Source organism: Phoca vitulina, unplaced genomic scaffold (genome assembly GCF_004348235.1).
Source record: "Phoca vitulina isolate PV1807 unplaced genomic scaffold, GSC_HSeal_1.0 scaffold15, whole genome shotgun sequence".
Taxonomy (NCBI): domain Eukaryota; kingdom Metazoa; phylum Chordata; class Mammalia; order Carnivora; family Phocidae; genus Phoca; species Phoca vitulina.
Window position 1 is genome coordinate 31779866 of NW_022589718.1, and position 20830 is coordinate 31800695.

Sequence of the window (20830 nt, forward strand, 5' to 3'; positions counted from 1 at the left end):
TCCACAATAGCCAAACTGTGGAAAGAGCCAAGATGTCCATCAACAGATGAATGGATAAAGAAGAGGTGGTATATATATACAATGGAATATTATGCAGCCATCAAAAGGAATGAGATCTTGCCATTTGCAACGACGTGGATGGAACTGGAGGGTATTATGCTGAGCGAAATAAGTCAAACAGAGAAAGACATGTATCATATGACCTCACTGATATGAGGAATTCTTAATCTCAGGAAACAAACTGAGGGTTGCTGGAGTGGGGGGTGGGGTGGGAGGGATGGGGTGACTGGGTGATGGACACTGGGGAGGGTATGTGCTCTGGTAAGCGCTGTGAATTGTGCAAGACTGTTGAATCTCAGATCTGGACCTCTGAAACAAATAATGCAATATATGTTAAGAAAGAAAAAAAGAAGAAGAAGAATGTAGCAGGAGGGGAAGAATGAAGGGGGGAAATCGGAGGGGGAGAAGAACCATGAGAGACGATGGACTCTGAAAAACAAACTGAGGGTTCTAGAGGGGAGGGGGTTGGGAGGATGGGTTAGCCTGGTGATGGGTATTGAGGAGGGCACGTTCTGCATGGAGCACTGGGTGTTATGCACAAACAATGAATCATGGAACACTATATCTAAAACTAATGATGTAATATATGGGGATTAACATAACAATAAAAAAAATTTAAAAAAAAAAAAAAAAAAAGACTAGAATAGCCTTCCAGACCAAACCCTTGCTTTTTCCTATCCCTTCTTTTCCAGAGCTAACCAGAGATTTATTTTTGGCAATTTTTAAATTTCATCTAAATGAGATCATATATTATATACTGATTTACTCTGAATTTTTTTGCTCTATATTATGTCCATAAGAGTCTCTCTGGATGTTGAGTATAATAGCTGAGGCAGATTATTTGTCTGTTATTGTTATATAGCAGACTTCTCAACCCAGGCACCATTCCCATATTGAACAGAATAATTCTTTCCTGTCCAGGATTGTCCTATGCACGGCAAGAGGTTTAGCAGAATTTATGGCCCCTCTATTCATAAAATGCCAATGGTAGTCCCTCAGGTTGTAACTACCAAAAATATCTCCAGAAATTTCTAAAGGTCCAGTGAGAAACAAAATTGTCCCCAGTTGAGAACCACAGCAATACAGTATTCCATTTTTGGAATATATCATGTAATTATTTATCTACTTTTCTCTAATTGAAATTTGGTTGTTTAGGGTTTGGGTAACAATTTGGACTTATTCAAGAAAATAAGGCCACTCTATTTATCCTGAGAATCAAGTGGTTTTGTAAAAAAAAATTAGAGTTTATACAAATTTTGTGAGAGCTTGGCAGTGAGTGGTGGCAGAAGAGGAAAGGGAAGACAAATAAAAGGAAATTGCCACTAAATTAAGCACAGGTGAAGAAGAAAGTTCAGGAAGCAGATCCTGGAGACCTCAGTCTAAAGGAGCAAGGCAGGTAGTTGTCAAAGCCCCAGGAAAGCTTCTGCTTCTCATGAGTCTATGAGATTGCTCCCATCAACTGTCCCTGTCTGAATAAGCAACTTAGATTTCCAAGTACTCATGGAGAAGCTCCTGTGAATCGTACACCTATCCACACATCGAGCTAGAACCAGCTTCCATGAGATTCTTGTGGGAATCAGAGCCACTACTCCTCTTCCACCTTTCAATGTGAATTAGTCATGTTGGCAAAATTTAACCCAGAATAACATCAGGAATGGGATTCTGAAAATCTCATTCTAAGCTTCTTTTCTGCATTTCACAGGGAGATCAGGGAGTGATGCTCAGTTGACAGCAGACAACCCAGCACAGCATGTGCTCTAAAGATTCTTACATGTACTTTTGGTGCAAATATGCGCTCATGTATGTCAAATGTATATGTCACAGAGTACCATCAAAAAAACAAAAAAAGTGCATGAGAGTTCCAAATACCTCACATCCTTGCTATTACTTTGTATCACTTTGTGTTTTTAAATTTTTGTTTTATTTTTAGCGATTCTGATAGGTGTGTAATGGTACCTTACTGTGGTTTTAATTCATACTTGTTTGATGACTAATGATCAACATTTAGCACCTTTTCATATAAATTTTATTCATTGGGATATCCCCTAGTATAGTGCCTATTCATGGCCTTTGCCATCATTGTATTAAGTCTGTATTTTGCTTATTGATTTATAGAAATTAAAGTACATATATATGTACATATCTACATATGTACATATATATGTACGCTAACATATATATATACACACACACATCTATTTCTATGTCTATATTGATACCTATGTATAGATCTAGACCTAGATAGATCTGGATATGATATCATCATTACACATGTGCCCCAAATATCTTCACCTACTCTGAAACTTCTCTTTTAATTCTCTGAGCGTTGTACTTTTTATTTTTTTGCTTTTTTGTTTTGAGATAGTAGTAGCGTCACATGCAGTTCTAAGATATAATACAGATATTTTCTGTATACTCTTTCTCCCAGTTTCCTCCAATGATAACATTGTGCAAACCTAATATATCAAGACCAGAAAATTGATATTGATACAATCCACCAGTCTTATTTGGATTTTACCAGCTTTGCACACACTCATTTATCAAATTTTAGTCAAAAAATATCTTAAGACAAATGAGAATGGAAAAACAACATACCAAAACATATGATATGCAGCAAAAACAGTTTAAGAGGGAAGTTTACAGAATAAGCACATATATTAAGAAAAAAGAAAGATCTCAAGTAGACACTCTAATAATACACATCGAAGGACTAGGAAAAGAATAATAAACTAAGCCTGAATTTAGCATCAAGTAAGAAATAATAATCATTACAGCAGAAACAAATGAAACAGAGAAAAAACAGAAAAATCAGCAAAACTTAGAGTTAGTTCTTTGAAAAGATAAACAACTGAAAAACACACCTAAACTAACCAAGAAAAAAGAGTTGACTGAGATAAATAAAATTATAAATGAAAGAGGACGTTACAGTAGATGGCATATAAATACAAAGGACCAGAAGAGACCACTATGAATAATTATACACCAACAAATTGGACAACTCAGAAAATGGATACATCTCTGGAAACATACAACCTACCAAGACTGAATCCTGAAGAAATAGAAAATCTTAACATACCAATAACAAATAAGGAGAGTGAGTCAGCAGTCAAAAATCTCCCAACAAATAAAAGCCCAGGACCAGACAGTTTCACTGGTGAATTCCAATAAATACTTAAAGAATTAATATCAATCGTTCTTGAATTCTTCCAAAAAATTGAAGAGAACACTCCCTAATTTATCTTACAAGGCCGACATTACCTTGATACTAAAGCCATATGAGGACACTACAAAGATAGAAAATTTAAGGCCAATATCCCTGATGGATACAAATGCAAGAATTCACAACAAAATACTAGCAAAGAGAATTCAACAAAACAATAAAGGGATCAAACACCTTGATCAAGTGGGATTTGTATCTGGGGTGCAAGTAGTGTTAAACATATGCAAATCAGTATATGTGATACATCACATTAATAGAATGAAAGATTAAAATGACATGATCATCTAAATAGATACAGAAAAAGCGTTTGACAAAATAAAACACCCTTTTCATTAAAACCCTCAATGAATTGGAAATGGAATAAACATACCTCAACATAATAAAGGCCATATCTGCCAAGCCCACAGCTCATATCATACTCATCAGTGAAAAATTTAAAGCTTTTCCTCTAAAATCAGGAACAAGACAAGGGAGCTCACTCTCACCACTCCTATTCAACATAGTACTGCAAGTCCGAGCCCCAACAACCAGACAAGAAAATGCATCCAAAATGGAAAAGAGGAAGTAAAATTGTTCCTGTTTGCAGATGATATGATCTTAGATATAAGAAACTCTAAAGACTTGACCAAAAAAAACAAAAAAACAAACAGACAAAAAAAACTGTTGAACTAATAAGCAAATACAGTAAAGTTCCAGGATAAAAAAAATCAGTATACAAAAATCAATTGCATTTCTATATACCAACAACAAACTATCTGAAAAAGAAATAAAGAAAACAATGCCATTCATGATAGCATCAAAAGTAATAAAATATTTAGGAGTAAATTTAACCAAGGAGCTAAAGATCTGTATACTGAAAACTATAAGACACTAAGAAATAAAATTAAAGAAGACTAAATAAATGGAAATATATCCCCTGGCCATGCATTGGAAGAACTAATACTGTTAAAATGCCCATACTACACAAGCCATCTACAGATTCAATGCAAGCCTGTTGGTTCATAACCCCTCCAGGAGCTTCCAAGATGCGGTCTTGGCCTTACCTGGCTTCAGTCACATGTACTATGCGGGTGTTCTCAACACTACATTGCTATCTCAAGGCTATGTCCTTGAGAAAAAAGCAAGTGGAACCCATGTTCCCAGAACAGGGGAGGGGGTGAAGAGCCTCTGAGTGCCTGGGTCCGGTGCACAGGTCAACTGGTAGTCATGTCATTTTGATGACCTTTCCCAACAAAACCCTGTCAAAATTCCAATGGTATTCCTCACAGAAATAGAAAAACAATCCTAAAGTTCAAATGGAAACAAAAACATCCCAAATAGCCAAAACAATCTTGAGAAAGAAGAACGTAACTGGAGGCATCACACTTCTTAATATCAGACTATACCACAAGGCTATAGAAATCAAAAAAAAGTACATTGCTGACATAAAAACAGTCACATAGACCAATGAGTCCAGAAACAAACCCACACACATACAGTCAACTAATATTTGACAAGAAAGCCAAGAATACTCAGCGGAGAAAAGATGGCCTTTTCAATGAGTATAAAACAATGAAAGTGGAATACTATCTAACACCATTCACAAAAATTATCTTGAAATGGACAAAGACTTAAATATAAGACCTGAAGTTGTAAAATTTCTAGTAGACAACATAGGGAAAAAGTCCCTTGACATTGATTTTAGCAATAAGTTTCTGGATATGATACCAAAAGCAAAGGCAACAAAATAAAAAAATAAACATTTTGTGTGGGACTACATCAAACTAAAAAGCTTCTACACAGCAGCAGACTCAATCAACAAAATGAAAAGGTAATCCATGTAGAAGATAACATTTGCAAATTACACATCTGGTAAGTGCTTTATATCCAAATTATACAAGGAATTCAGAGTACTCAATAGCAAATAACAATAATAATAATCCAATTTAAAAAGGGACAAAAAACTTGAATAGACATTTTTCCGAAGAAGACATAAAAATGTCAACAGGTACTTGAAAAGGTGTTCATCAGGGAAATACAGATGAAAACCACATGAGATATTACCTCACACCTGTTAGAATGGCTGTTGTCAAAAATATAAGAAATAACAGGTGCTTGGTAAGGATTTGGAGTAAAGGGAACCCTTGTGTACTCTTGGTGGGAATGTAAATTGAGACTGCCACTATGGAAAACATTATGAGGTTGCTCAAAAAATTAAAAATAGAACTGACATATGATTCAGCAATCCCACTTCTGAGTAAATATCCAGAGGATATGAACTCCCTATCTCAAAATGATCTCAACATCCCCATGTCTATTGCAGCATTATTCACAATAGCCAAACATGGAAACAACCTAAAAGTACATTGACAGATTAATGGATAAATAAAATGTGACACATATATATATATATATATATATATATATATATTTATATATATATATATATATAAATATTACATATCCAATTACATGCATTATACATATATAATACTAAATATTATATATATTATACATATACAATTATATGTATTATACATACATAATTATGCATATATATAACATTAGTGATTTTATGTAATATGTGATATACATAAAATATTATAAGAGATATACATTATCAAAATATATATATTAAAAATGACATATGTCACATTTGTAATATATAATATTGTGTGATATTATGTATATATGTAATATTATAAAATAAATATATGTAAGTATTATTCAGTCATAAAAAGGAAGAAAATCCTGCCATTTGTGTCAAGATGGATGGACATTGAGGACTTTATGCTAGGTGAAATAATTCAGATGAAGAAAGACAAATACTGCATAATCTCATTTATATATGGAGCCCTTAAAAACACTGAACTCACAGAAACAGTAAATTGGTGTTCACTGGGGGTGAGGGGGGTGATGTAATGGGTGAAGGTGGTCAAAGTTATAAGTTACAGTTATAAGATGTATAAGTCCTAGGCATCTAATGTAAAGCATGGTAACTATAGTTAAAAATACTGTATTATATACTTGAAAGTTGCTAAGAGAGTAAATCTAAAAAGTTCTCAGAACACACACACATACACACAAGGAGGCTATGTAAGGGGACGCATGTGTTAACTAACTTTATTGTGGTAGTCATTTTGCAATATATACTCATATCAAGTCATCATGTTGTACATCTAAAAGTTGTTATATTTTATATGTCAATTATATTTCAATATACCTTGAGATCACGACCTGAGCTAAAACCAAGTGCCAACGCTTAACCAACTGAGCCACACATGCACTCATTATCTTTATCTTTGCTCACTAGTTTTGCACGGTCCACATAAGTGATTTTCATTGTAATTCTTCTGAGGTCCATCTGGCTTCTTGAAATATAAGGTGATATCTTTGCTAATGTTGGAAAAGTCTCAGGCAATATTATCTCACTATTGCTTCTGTTCTATTCTCCTCTTACTCTGGGACTCAAATGACACATATTTTAGATTTTTTTCAGTACATCAGCTGGATCTTTTACACTCTTTTCTGAATTTCCCATTCTATATGTTTAAAAAATATTCTGATTTTTTATAGTTTCCTAACTGTTTTCTTCTGCCATATTTCCTAAGTCTACCTCCTTGATTCTTACATTCAGTTATTGTATTCTTTTAGTCTAAAATTTTAAGTTGACTTTCTTGTAGATTCCAGGTCTCTAGTAAAGTCTCCATCTTTTCTTATTTTTAACATAATAATCATGATTATTTTAAGCCTATTTTTTATAAATAATTTGAATATCTAGATCACCTGTGGATCTATTTTTATTGTATTTCTTATCTCGGTTTTTATGCATTTTATAGACAAGTCTGGTGATTTTTAATTAAAAAATTGTAGAAGTGCTGGTTAATGATCTTCCTCAAGAGAGGACTAATCCTCATGCAGGCACAGAGTGTTTTGGTGGGTCATCCAGCCCAGTCAAGGAAAGGTTTGGGGCTTTGTGAAGTTAGGACTGTCCTTGGTCAGCTCCTATCCCTAAGGCGTAGACCCTGCTCTTCAGGCACATTCTTTCTGGGAGCTCAACTAAGAATCCCTGAGTGTCCTTAGGGGTCATCCAGTTTTTTAATCACTGCTGCCTCATCTTCCCTAGAACTATAAGACTGCTGAAATATTTACTCAGTTCTTTGGATCTCAAACCATAGCCTGATACTTGTTCTCTGGGTGTCTCTTCCTGAATACCAACACTGGAAGTAGTCAAAACTACTGGTGGCAAACTTCACACACACTCCCACTCACTTCTCTAGTTATTTTTCCCTTCTAAGAAGAAATTCAATTCTTCTTGGAGGAACCAAACACCAATTTCCGTCTCCCCACACAATGAAACCTCTGTAAACCCCAAGACTTTACTTTCTGCTCTGACTCCTCATCCATGGACTTGACAAAGCCCTGAGGAAAAATAAAAGGATGAAGGGGGGGCTCACAAGTCATCCTCTCTTGTCTCCAGAATTTGGGCCCCTCCTATTCTGTCTGCCTTGTTTGTTCTCTGATGCTTTCAAAGAGTTGCTTTCTGTACTAATCCAGCCTTTATACTTGTTTACAGGTTTACTTTGGGAGGCACTACCTTGTTAGGGTGGACAAAAGAAATCACTGAAATGATGTGAGTCTTCACTTATGAGAAATACTCAGTAAACACATGTTTTGAATAAATATGACATCCCTGAATGCTGAAAAATATTTAGTACAGTTACTTCTATTTGTAGAATTGACATTTTTCTCTCTCAATGTTCTTGAGTTTTCTCTCATTTCTTCTGCCACTCCGTCATGGTGATGGTGGGTTTACCACAACCCATCTTTCGGCAACTAGAAAAGTTGCCATATTAAATTAAACTAAGAGTTTTTTAATGATTGTGACATTTCCAGTGTAGCACAATAAACTATCCTTCCCGTTGCAGCAGCTTGGGTTTCATGGTTAAGCAATTCCATATTTGCTGTAACAAATTTTAACACTTACAACTAGCTTATTTTCCTTAAAAAAAATACCCAAACATGTTTTTAAGGAACACAATATTTGAGCAGTTGTATGGTCCTTTATAGATGCTGTATTATGCCTATGTTGAAAATCTATGGGTGAGTAACCCTCAGGATGTCAGTAGAATATTTTAAGTGCTATGAACTGGGTTATTTAAAATCTACTCTCCAAAAAGTACTTGAAGTGCCTATAACTCAGCTAGCTCGAGACATAATCACAGAGTGGAACTTTATATTCCATATGCTAAAGTAGCTCATTGAACAAAAAGGTACATTAATGTCTACTATGCAGAGAAATCTAATGTTAATTTTTTTGATTTTCAGCTAGTGGAATCTGCTGAGTCTGTTATGATAAATATGAGGTTTTTAAAGAATTATCCAGAGAAATCAGTCCATAAGAGATTTCTTTTTTTCTGGAGGCTTTCTTACCAAAGAAAATGCTTGCTGTGAAGTGGGAGCAGGTGATATGTCAGGGTATAAAAACTTAGAAATAGATTATTCTACTTAGAGTTGCACTGGATTTCATTCCTATTCATTCCTATGAAATAGGAATGGAAGTTTATGGGGCTGTGTAAGATAGATCAGCACTTTAAATCGCATCTGTTCAGTTTTACTGCAAGCTGATGTCTTATTAAAATCAAACAACAGCATACTTTAGAGCCAGAAATTATTACAAGACTGCCACACCAGGAAAAATATGAAACAAACAAAACAAGATATAGTGAATAGAACTACTTATTAAGCATGAAAATGATCCTCATCTGGGATTATTTGGATGCAGTGTTAGAAGCATTTTATCCTCAGATGTCATTCCTGTAATAAATACTAAATTATTGTTGTGTTTTTCATAGCAATACATAGATATCCCATCTTAGGGCAGGAATTAAGGGGGGTATTATAGACTAGAATGGTTTTTATGAAAGAAAGGAAAAATATAAAAGAGATAAAAGTATTGATTTATGAAGTGGGGTGTGAAAAATAAAGGGGCAGGTTATATGTGATGGCTGTGACTAGCATCAGAGTAACTATTATGAGGAAACTGTGTTATTTTATTATTATTTTCCAAATATGGAGACAGGATAACACGTCCAATATTGCCTTAGCTTGAATTACAACAAAGATTTCAACTTCTTTGGGGGGGAAAAAAAGTTTCTGTGCTGTTCATTTCATAATGACATGAAATACAGGCAGACTCAAATCCTGACAATGTACATTTTTATTTATCAAGGCATATAACTTTATGCAACTAACTTTATGCAGAAGTAGATTAAATATCTATTACTGAAATTCTGATGAATTCAACAAAGTAAAATTTACTTTTCTGAAATAACTAATTATTAATCACTGGAAGGTGTTATATTATTTTAATTAAAATAAATGACCTGAATGATGCATGAATATATGAATATGTGAAGAGTTAATTGCTCAAATGCAATGATATATAAAGTATTTGGGTCCAAATCTGTGGTCAAATACATGTACATGGATCCAACTGCCCTGAACTATTTGTGTATTCCTCTCTTTGTCTTTTAAAGGATAACAATCAATTGCATTTGGAACTTCATCTTTGTTAACCTTTAAGTTTAATCTTCCTATTGATAACTTTAAAGCTTGCTCTGAATTCAGAATTAGTGGACAATTTACTAGAACACTATATTAACAGAATTTCATGTTAGGAATAACCTTAGAAATGTGCAAAGTCGTGTGGTCACACCTGAAGGACCTAACCCTACCTTTTTCAGTTGACAAGGAGAAATGGAAACTCACAGGAAAAACACTTTTTAAAAAGTATGATATCTCACATCAGTGAGTGGAGGAGAGCCTACTAGGTATTCATTTAATAATCAATGCTTCCATTCATTGTAAGACAGTTATTTACAAACATTTACTAACTACCCACTATATTATAAACTAGGCTTCTTATATCTCCCTCCAGCCTGTCTTGACCACTTGACCAAAATTTTTCCCATATTTTGTCTATATTCACTTTTATATTTCTAATGGACTTCTAATCTTCAAATAGTGATATATGCTCTATCCAAAGATTCCAATCCCACAACAGACTAGCTTCCCTCCAAAATGTAATATATCTCTACAAAATAAGAACATATAAAATAATGTATGTCTTAGTCTGCTCAGACTGCTATAACAAAATGCTTAAGACTGGGCAGCTTAAACAACATTTATTTCTCACACTTCTGGAAGCTGGAAGGTCTAAGATCATGGTTGCTAGCAAATTCAGTTTCTGGTGAAGTTGCACTTGTAGGCAACTGCCTTCTCAGTGTGTGCTCACATGGCCTTTCCTTGGTGCATGCACAGGGAGAAAGAGATCTCACTGTCCTCTTTTTGTAAGAATACTAATCCCATCATGAGAGGCTCATTCTCATGACCTCACATAATCCTAATTATCTCCCAGAGGCCCAACTTCAAATACCATCACGTTTGGGGATGAAGCTTCAACCTATGAATTTGGAGGGGGACACAGACATTCAGCCCATGACAGTGTTTTTTAAAGTTTTGTTAAGCTATGTGAGTATCTCCTATTGTTTTCTTAATATCCATACATTTTTTTAAACATGACTAAATACTTACCACGTCCTAGAAACTAATAAACAAGGACACAGGAGCTCAAAACTCATGAGTTCATGAGGAATTTATAACTCTGCGTCAGAGAAATGCACATTAACAGATCATCATAGTACTGGCCATAGCTCTGAAATAAAAATATGTAAAAACGTATATAACAAGGGCGCCTGGGTGGCTCAGTTGGTTAAGCGACTGCCTTGGGCTCAGGTCATGATCCTGGAGTCCCTGGATCGAGTCCCGCATCGGGCTCCCTGTTCTGCAGGGAGTCTGCTTCTCCCTCTGACCCTGCCCCCTCTCATGTGCTCTCTCTCATTCTCTCTCAAATAAATAAATAAAATCTTTAAAAAAAAAAAAAAGTATATAACAATAAAAAAGGAGAAACTAAGGGGGCACCTGGGTGGCTCACTCGTTAAGCGTCTGCCTTCGGCTCAGGTCATGATCCCGGGGTCCTGGGATCGAGCCCCGCATCGGGCTCCCCGCTCGGCGGGAAGCCTGCTCCTCTCTCTCCCACTTACCCTGCTTGTGTTCTCTCTCTGGCTGTCTCTCCCTGTCAAATAAATAAATAAAATCTTAAAAAAAAAAAGGAGAAACTAATTATTTATGACTGCAAAGACTACAGGAGGTAAAAATTATCTGTATCTCAATGCACACATGCTGGGAAGTAAAGTTGAGAGATTTAGAAGGCTATCTGGGCAAAGCAAACTTGTATGTGAATGGATCATAGCTCTTTGGAAACAACTCCCTTAGAATTGGTGAATACTATTGTGAAGGTTTATCAGAAAGTGTGTAAGGTTGATGCCCCCAAATTCTTTTGGATATTGACTCAAGGATGGAAAGGAAAGTATGGACCAGACTCTACGGGGCCTTGAGTGGCATGCCAACGCTCTTGGACTTTACCTAGGAGACAGTGGGAAACCAACTAAGTTTTCTAGATGGAAAATGAGTTAGATGATCAGATTATTAAAATATTAAAACAATAGCTACTATACATGAAATGCTTTGGATGTACCTTCTCCATATACTTCTGTAAGATTTATTTGCAACTTGTTTCATGTTTATTGTAATCCTATAAAGTAAATGTTGGTATTTCCTTCAACTTAGAGGTGAATAAACTAAATCTTGGAATCATTTGTGTGGGATCACACAGGGAAAAAAAAAGACACACCCAAGTTTCAGTTTTCCTGACTCTGGGGACTGCACTACTAACCTCTGTGTTATATAATATCAAATTTCTGGGGATGCCTGGGTCGCTCAGTCAGTTAAGTGTCTGCATTCAGCTCAGGTCATGTTCCAAGGGTCCCGGGGTGGAGTCCCACATTGGGTTCCCTGCTCCACAGGGAGCCTGCTTCTCCCTCTGCCTGCTGCTCACCCTGCTTGTGCTCTCTCTCCTTGACAAATAAATAAATAAAATCTTGAATGAAAAAATAAAATAAAATAGTAAAATCAAATTTCTGGTTTACAAAATGCAACGTACAAGTAAGTGATTAAAATTTTTGGTGATAGCCTTCCCTTCCTTTTGCAAACCTCACCCTGGACTTGGGATATGCTTGTTTTAGACGTGGAGGTTGGGACTGTGGGGGGACAATGGACACCTATTGTACTTTTCTAAACATTTTCCTTGTACTTGAAAAAATAGCTAGAAGCAATAAGGGAAAGCTAAATAATACCTTCCATAAAAAATCTATTACTGCACTCCACTGCATTTTAATGCTTGCTCTAAAAAATTATTGATATACTCAATATCTTCCTTTTAATTTCTCAAGTAACTTCCAGAGAATTTAGGTGAGGTAGATAATAAAAGAGATAATAAGTGGTACATGAAAGGTGATGGAGTTTAAAGTTAAGAACATACTTTAAAAACCTTTTTAATAAATGTTGACTATTTCAAAGCTCTTTTTTCAGTTCATGACACAGGAACAAAATGGCAGCATTAACAGAAATTCAAGACAGATTCAAATTTAAAATGAAGTGATATGATATATAGCCATAAAGAAGGATCTTTTTCTGTTTTGATGACCTATTTCTTCTTCTTGGTGACCTTGAAACATTATCTTGGTTCTACCCACCTCTGCTCTTCATTTATTATTTCCAAATTCAAAACTAGATCCGGTAGTTTTATCCTGATTCTTACATTCTTCTTTCTGGAGATTGATTTTTCATTGTGAAACTTTTTCTTCCTGATCCTTGTTTAAAACCCTGACACAAATTAATCATTCTGCTCCCCTCCATTTAATACTTCATAAAAGAGCGTAACTTTTCACCAAGGATTGGCACATTACTCATCCACCTGGATCGTAGAACTGATAAAAGCCTATATCAACAGACTCTCAAGGCATCCAACAGTTAAGTTACACAAGTTGTGAATAATATGACTATTAGATAACAGTATATTATGACTATCTCATAAATATTTCAAATGAATAACCATAACCCTACAAATTGACAATTTGACAACTACCGGATTATTTATACTAATGTATATTTTTATATCAAATAATTATTTTAATAGGCACCAAAGCTTTATATAAAATTCTAATCTGAGAATTTAATATAAACCTAAAATTATAATGTGTCATTCAAAATTAGAAACTCCAGGCGTGTACAGTAGTTTCCCTTCTTATTACGTAATTTGTTTTCCTTCTCAGTTCCCACTGCAATTAGGTTATTTAAGTTAGGATTGCTGCCATGGAATGAGCACCACTACAGCTAACTGAAATAAATAAATAAGCAAATGAGTAAGTAAGTAAATAAATAATCTGCTTGTGAAAACTTAGCATTTCTATTACACTAAAATACCCACCATTCAATTATCCGTTCACTTTGCTATTTTCTCTTTAATCCCTTCTAGTATAATGGCATCATTCAACAAGTAGATCAATAATATTCAGCAAAGGCAAAACTAAGGTATTTAAAGTTTATAAATCAAATCTAAGAAATGCACAGTTGAATAGGATATGAATATTTTCTCTAATTAATGTGCTCCAGTGAAGGGAAACTACTGGGATTTGACTTAATTTCCAGATATGAAGTGCTACATTTGGAGTGAGTATTTCAACCATAATGCAGAGAGACATCAGCTTATACCTAGTTAGGGTAAGAGTCATATAACTGCATATGGCAACATTCCACATATCTTATGTCTATTTTTTTAAATACTCACAGCTCTTTAGTATGGAAATTTGAATTCCAGACGCTAAGAGATATAAAATGTTTATCATTATCAGATTGATTCTTTTCCCCAAGACATCAAAAATATTTATCACCCCTCAAGACTTTCATACCAAAATAAAGATACTCTCCTATTTTAAGCCATCTTACATGGATAATTCATGTGAATTTAAAATCAAAGTAAGTTGCCTAATTAACCAATAACACATTCATAATTTAAAAGGGAGAATTTTCAAGTTTGGTTTAATGCGCATTTTATATTAAAGCAGTGTTAACATATAACTGTGGACTGACATTAGCTTTTTATAATTTGGTGGCAGAGCTTTATTTGATCATCTTTGGAAGTATTCAAAAATCTGAGCAATAGAATGCAAACAAGGATGAGCTTAAATCCAAAAGGGTGTTTTAAGTAGAATTGCTGCATAATAATATAAATCCATTCACATATAAATTTTTATATGTCTGGATATACATAAATATATATTTTCTAAAGTCAAATAAAAAGTAGTGAAGGTGTACACATCAAATTCTTAATAATGACTCCTCTGGAAAGAATGGATGTGTATGCATATACATCTGTGTGAATAGAAAGAATTTATTTAGGAAGCCCAGGTGGCTCAGGTGGTTGAGCATTGGACTCTTGATTTCAGCTAGGGTTGTGATGTCAGGGTCGTGGGATCAAGCCTCCTGTTGAGCTCCTCACTGGGAAGCTTATCTGCTTCAGATTCTCTCACTCTCCCTCTCCCTCTGCCCCTCCCCCCCACTTGTGTAGGCACTCTCTCTCTCAAATAAATAAATAAATCTTTTTTAAAAAAAGAATTTACTTTCTGCTCCTCTATCTTCATTTTCCATTAAGAAATGTGTAGTTTCTTTAAAGAGGACTTTAAGTCAAGAATATATGGTAATCCCTCACAAATCAAAATGAAGAGGAAGTCAAGACCACTTTCAGTCAATTCTTCTAGGTTATAAGTTCTTTAAGGGCAGGGAATTGGTTCCATTCATATATGCACTCCCCTTGATGCTAGTGAATAGTTTTATACATAACAGGTTCTTGGTAATGACCTATTTGGTGAGTGAATAAACAAACACAAGCCACCAGCAGGTAGTGATCAGGAAACCTGACTGTGAACTGCAAGAATAAGGAAATGTGACAGGAGATTATCACAAGGAACACAGTTCAAGAGCAGAGTTCCAGTTCTTGGATTTGGGGAAGTGGAATAGAAATAAAGTCCTGTAGAAACCAAGAAAGAAACTTGGGTATGGGAGTAAGAAGACATAAATTCAGTTCCTACAGTTCTTAAGTGGATCTCGAAACTGAAGTCTGGCCATAATAAACAGGGTTAAGAAAGTATGACCTGTAGACAGATAGCATTGATTCAATGTTGAGTCCAAAGAGAAGAACCTAGTTCTTTTTGTATTACTGTTACCAGTAAATGGCCTAGTCATGGGGCCCTAGATCAAAGTGAAGCCAATCACCAGAAATTAAACCACTGCAGGATATATAATAGGGTAAGGGACAAGAAGAGATATCTATATAGATATATATAGATATCTATAAGATATGAGTAGAAGGAGCATAGAGGATTTTTAGGGCAGTCACACTACTCTGTATGACACTACAATGGTGGGTACATGTCATTTGTTATACGTTTGCCCAAACCCATAGAATGTATAACACCAAGAGTGACCCTAAGGTAAACCATGGACTTTGGCTGACAATGATGTGTCAGTATGGCTTCATCAGTTGTAACAAATGTAGCCCTCTGATCAGGAATGCTGATAGTGGGGGAGGCTGTGCACATGTGGGGGCAAGGAGTATATTGGAAATCTCTGTACTTGCCACTCAATTTTCTCTGAACCTAAAACTGCTCTAAAAAAATTAAGGCTATTTATTTATTTATTTTTTTTTTAAGATTTTTTTATTTATTTATTTGAGAGAGAGAGAATGAGAGAGCAAGCACATGAGAGGGGGGAGGGTCAGAGGGAGAAGCAGACTCCCTGCCGAGCAGGGAGCCTGATGTGGGACTCGATCCAGGGACTCCAGGATCATGACCTGAGCCGAAGGCAGTCGCTTAACCAACTGAGCCACCCAGGCGCCCAAAATTAAGGCTATTTAAAAAAAAAGAGAGACAGAAATGGGAAACCAGCATTAGATTATAAAGATAAGGACAGGTGATTCAAGGGGGAAAATTTCATTGGTCATGTTTCCCAGTGTCCTAGAACAATAGAGGCAAACTTTTAATGTATTGTACATGTCCCAAATTTTGTCATTTTTTCCCCACTCCTATTACTATTTTCACAATTTAGAGCTAACCGTATCTTGACAACAGTATTTCAGTCATGTACCAACTGGCCTCCCTGGGTCCAGTCCTTCCCTCTTCCAATCCATATGCTGCACTTCTTCCAGATTTACATTTCACAAATCTCTAACATCACTGCCTGATTTGAATTTCTCAATAACTTCCTATTATGCACCAGAGGAAGTCCAATTTCTTACTATGTCTTAGTAGGTCTGAGCAGGTTAAGTGTTCAATCACCACTTGGTTTACAATCAGAGAATAAATAAAATAATATTACAAATACAACACACACATACACACACACACACATCCTAATGTATCCTTTCAAGAAATGCAGAGTATATTAAGGAAACAAGTTATACAAAGTAAAAACATCTTTTTAAATTAGTATTTCCATTTTGGGGGGGTAAAAATCCAGTAGTGGAATTACTGGATAATAAGGTAGTTCTATTTTTAATTTTTTGAGGAACCTCCATAGTGTTCTCTACAGTGGCTGCACCAGTTTGGATTCCCTCCAACAGTATTATTTTTATGTACAAGAGCCAAGATATGGAAGCAACCCAAGTGTCCATGGATATGAATGGATAAAGCAGATGTGGTGTATATGTACAATGGAATATTACCAAGCCATAAGAAACAATGTAATCTTGCCCTTTGCAACAATATGGATGAATCTGGATTATATTATGCTAAGTGAAATAAATCAGGGAAAGACAAATACCATATGATTTCACTCAAATGCAGAATTTAAGAAAGGAAACAAATGAACAAACAAAGAAAAAAAAAAAGAGACAACAGGCTCTTACATAAAGAGAACAAACTGATGGTTGCCAGCGGGGGTGGGGGGGGTAGGAGGATGGGGAAAATAAATAAAGGGGATTAAGAGTACACTTATCGTGATGAGCACTGAGTAATATATAGAATTGTTGAATCATTATATTCTAGACCTGAAATTATTATAACATTTTCTGTTAACTATACTTGAATTTTAAAAAGTGAATACAAATCCGGTAAATAATAAAATTTTAAATGGTAAATCAGAAGTAGAAAACAATGTGATTAATTCTAAGGAAGAAATTGTCTCCTGATGAGTGCTTTGTAAAGAAACATGGATATGATCAGCCTAGAGGTTGGGAAATATTGCTTAGGAAAAGATTAAGCCTGGCTGAAGTAGTGACTTTAAAATAAGTCACTTTAAGGATCAAGGTAGATAAAATAGTTAATTTGGGGCCATATTGAAAATAGTATGGCATGTTTTGATTTAAAAATAAAATAGATATGGGGCGCCTGGGTGACTCTGCCAGTTAAGAGTCTGACTTTTGTTTTTGGCTCAGGTCATAATCTCATGGGTCGAGGGATCGAGCCCTGGGTCGGACTCTGCACTCAGCGTGGAGTCAGCTTAAAAGATTATCTCCCTCTGTCCTTCCCCCAACTCACACACATACCCTCTCTCTCTCTCTCTCCCTCTCTCTCTCAAATAAATGTCTTTAAATAAAATAAAAAATAAAATAAATAGATATAACCTCTTAAAGAATAGGAAGTTTCAATTAGCTTTTTTGATCAAGTCAAATGATAAAATAGCATTCTACAACTCAAATATTGGATTGTTTGAGTTCCAATTACATCTTGAGTTGGCCAGAGGAATTAAAGGTTGTAGACTCAGTTTACTCTAATCTGACCAGATGATGTTCATGGGTGTAATAAAATCAATCCTAATTTTAAAATAAATAAATTAATAAATAATAATAATAAGACAAGGCTATTAATAAAAGGAGTCAGAGGCGGAGCAGTCAAGACCAGGATTACAGCCTTTCCTCATGCTCGTTACAACGGAGTTATGTTCCCAGTCTGGGCATCTTCCCTCAGGATGGGTGTGGCTGTGGCAGAGATGGTGTTAAACGGCTGTTGAATTATGATTTTCATGTCAGTGACTATCTTCAGTTTCTAGCACAAAAGGTCACTAGTTGAGGCTCAAAATTTATGCAAAGCAGGAAATACGCATTCAAGTAATCCAGCCAACTCACTTCCTGTTACTTGCACTTCCCCTTACTACCGCTAGGAGGTGAAGGTTGATTCTCACTGACTCTTCAGGGACACATTAAAAGCCAGTCCCCTCAAACTAATATTACACTGTATGCTAACTAACTGGAATTTAAATAAAAATGTGAAACTAAAAAAATAAAATAAGATAATAAAATAAATAACAGCCAGTCCCTAATTGTTAGTGGCTCATCATTTTAGTAAAAGAGAAAATGTTTAGGAAAAAAAATAAACATTAAAATGCTCTGAACTTAGCACTCATTGATGATTTCAGGGTGGTCATTTTTGCTTTTTTTATCCTATTACTTAGAACCATAGGCAAATTTGATCTTTGCTTTCCTTTACCTCGTGGCTAATATAGAGCAAAACATAAGATTGTGGACTCTAAAATCAGACCACCCTGAGGTCAATCTTTGTTCTGCTATTCACTGGCCAAGTAATAACATGGCCAAGCTATTTATCCTCTCTGATTTCAGTTGTAGTGAGAATGATAGGTTCCACTACACAGATTCTTTTGAGGGGTAAAAGACTCAATATTTGAAAAAAAAAATTTTAACATTTCAGGCATATAAGAGCTCTCAAGGTGAGAATTTCACACATGGCAATTTAAGGTTTCCTCTATCAATATGTAATTACTTCTATTGTCCCTTCTAGGGAAATAAAGGTCATCAACAACCTCCACCCTGCTACAATCAATGGTTAAGACTTCATTTTATTTGACCCAACAGCATGGGAAACTCTCCACTTGGCTTCCATTACACCCACTGTCCTGGACTCTGGCCTACCATCACTTTCCTTAGCCCATGGCTGATTCTGTCTTTCCCCACGATGTGTCAACAGGGGGTGCCCTAAGATTCAGTGCTCAGACCTCTCTCTTTTCTCCTTATGGGATTTCATTGAAATCATGATTTACCAACCCTATACTGAATGATGTTTCCTAAATTTAAATCTCCCACACAGAACTTTACTTTGAACTTAAAATTCACCTATGCACTTACCTACTGAAAATCACTGTGTGGATGGCTAATGATAGCCCACATTTAAATTTTTCTTCACTGAAAATCTGATGTTTCCCAAAACCTGTTTTACCCACAGTTTTCCTAATTTTACTTTACACCAATAGCATCCTTTTAGTAGTTTTGTATAAAAGCCTTGATAACATTCTGGGTTCCTCTTTTCTTTAGAGCCATATATCTATCTAAACTTTGAGTAAATTTTGTTGCTTCTATCATTAGTATACACCCAGAATCTGACCACCTCTTAGCTTATGCACTGCAACCATCCTGGTCCAGGCCACCATCATCTCTTGCTTTATTAGTTGGATAGCCTCCAAATTGGTCTCTCTGCTTTTACCTTTCCACCGTAAGTTCTCAGCTCAGCAGGATTGATGCTAGAATATAACTCCACTCGTGACACACTTCTCTGCTCACACTCTCCTGATGGCTGCCCTTGTCACCCAGAGTGAAAATCAAAGCCTCTTCCTGGTGCTGCAGGGCCTATCCTGACCTGCCCGTTACTTCTTTGAATTTCTCTCTTGCTCCTCTCCTAAAAACTAAGAAGTGATAACTATGATAATTCCTTACATACATAAAATGAATACATTAGCCAATATGATCTATCTATATTATAGAATGAAAGGACCAAACATGCTGTAATGTTCTGTGCGTTTTTTTTTTAAATATGAGAACATTTTTTTATTATGTTCAGTTAGCCATTGTATAGTACATCATTAGTTTCTGATGCAGTGTTCAATGATTCATTAGTTATGTATAACACCCAGTGCTCATCACAATATGTGCCCTCCTTAATGCCCATCACCCAGCTACCCCACCCCCCCAAACCCTCCCTTCTGAGACCCTCAGTTCATTTCCCAGGGTCCATAGTCTCTCGTGGTTCATCTCCCTCTCTGATTTCTCCCCCTTCAGATTTCCCTCCCTTCCCCTGTAGTCTTCTGTGCTATTGTTTATGTACCACATATGAGAGAAACCATATGATAATTGTATTTCTGTTTGACTTACTTCACTTAGCATAATCCCCTCCAGTACCACTCATGTTGATGCAAATGGTGGGTATTCATCATTTCTGATGGCTGAATAATATTCCATTGTGTATATGTGCCACATCTTCTTTATCCATTCATCTGTTGAAGGGCATCTCAGCTCCTTCCACAGTTCGGCTATTGTGGACATTGCTGCTATGAACATTGGGGTGTTTGTGCCCTTCTTTTCACTACATCTGTATCTTTGGGGTAAATACCTAGTAGTGCAATTGCTAGGTCGTAGAGTAGGTATATTTTAACATCTTGAGGAAACTCCATACTGTTTTCCAGAGTGGCTGTACCAGCTTGCATTCCCACCAACAGTGTAAGAGGGTTCCCCTTTCTCCACATCCTTGCCAACGTTGGTTGTTTCCTGTTTTGTTAATTTTTGCCGTTCTAACTGGTGTAAGGTGGTATCTCATGTGGTTTTGATTT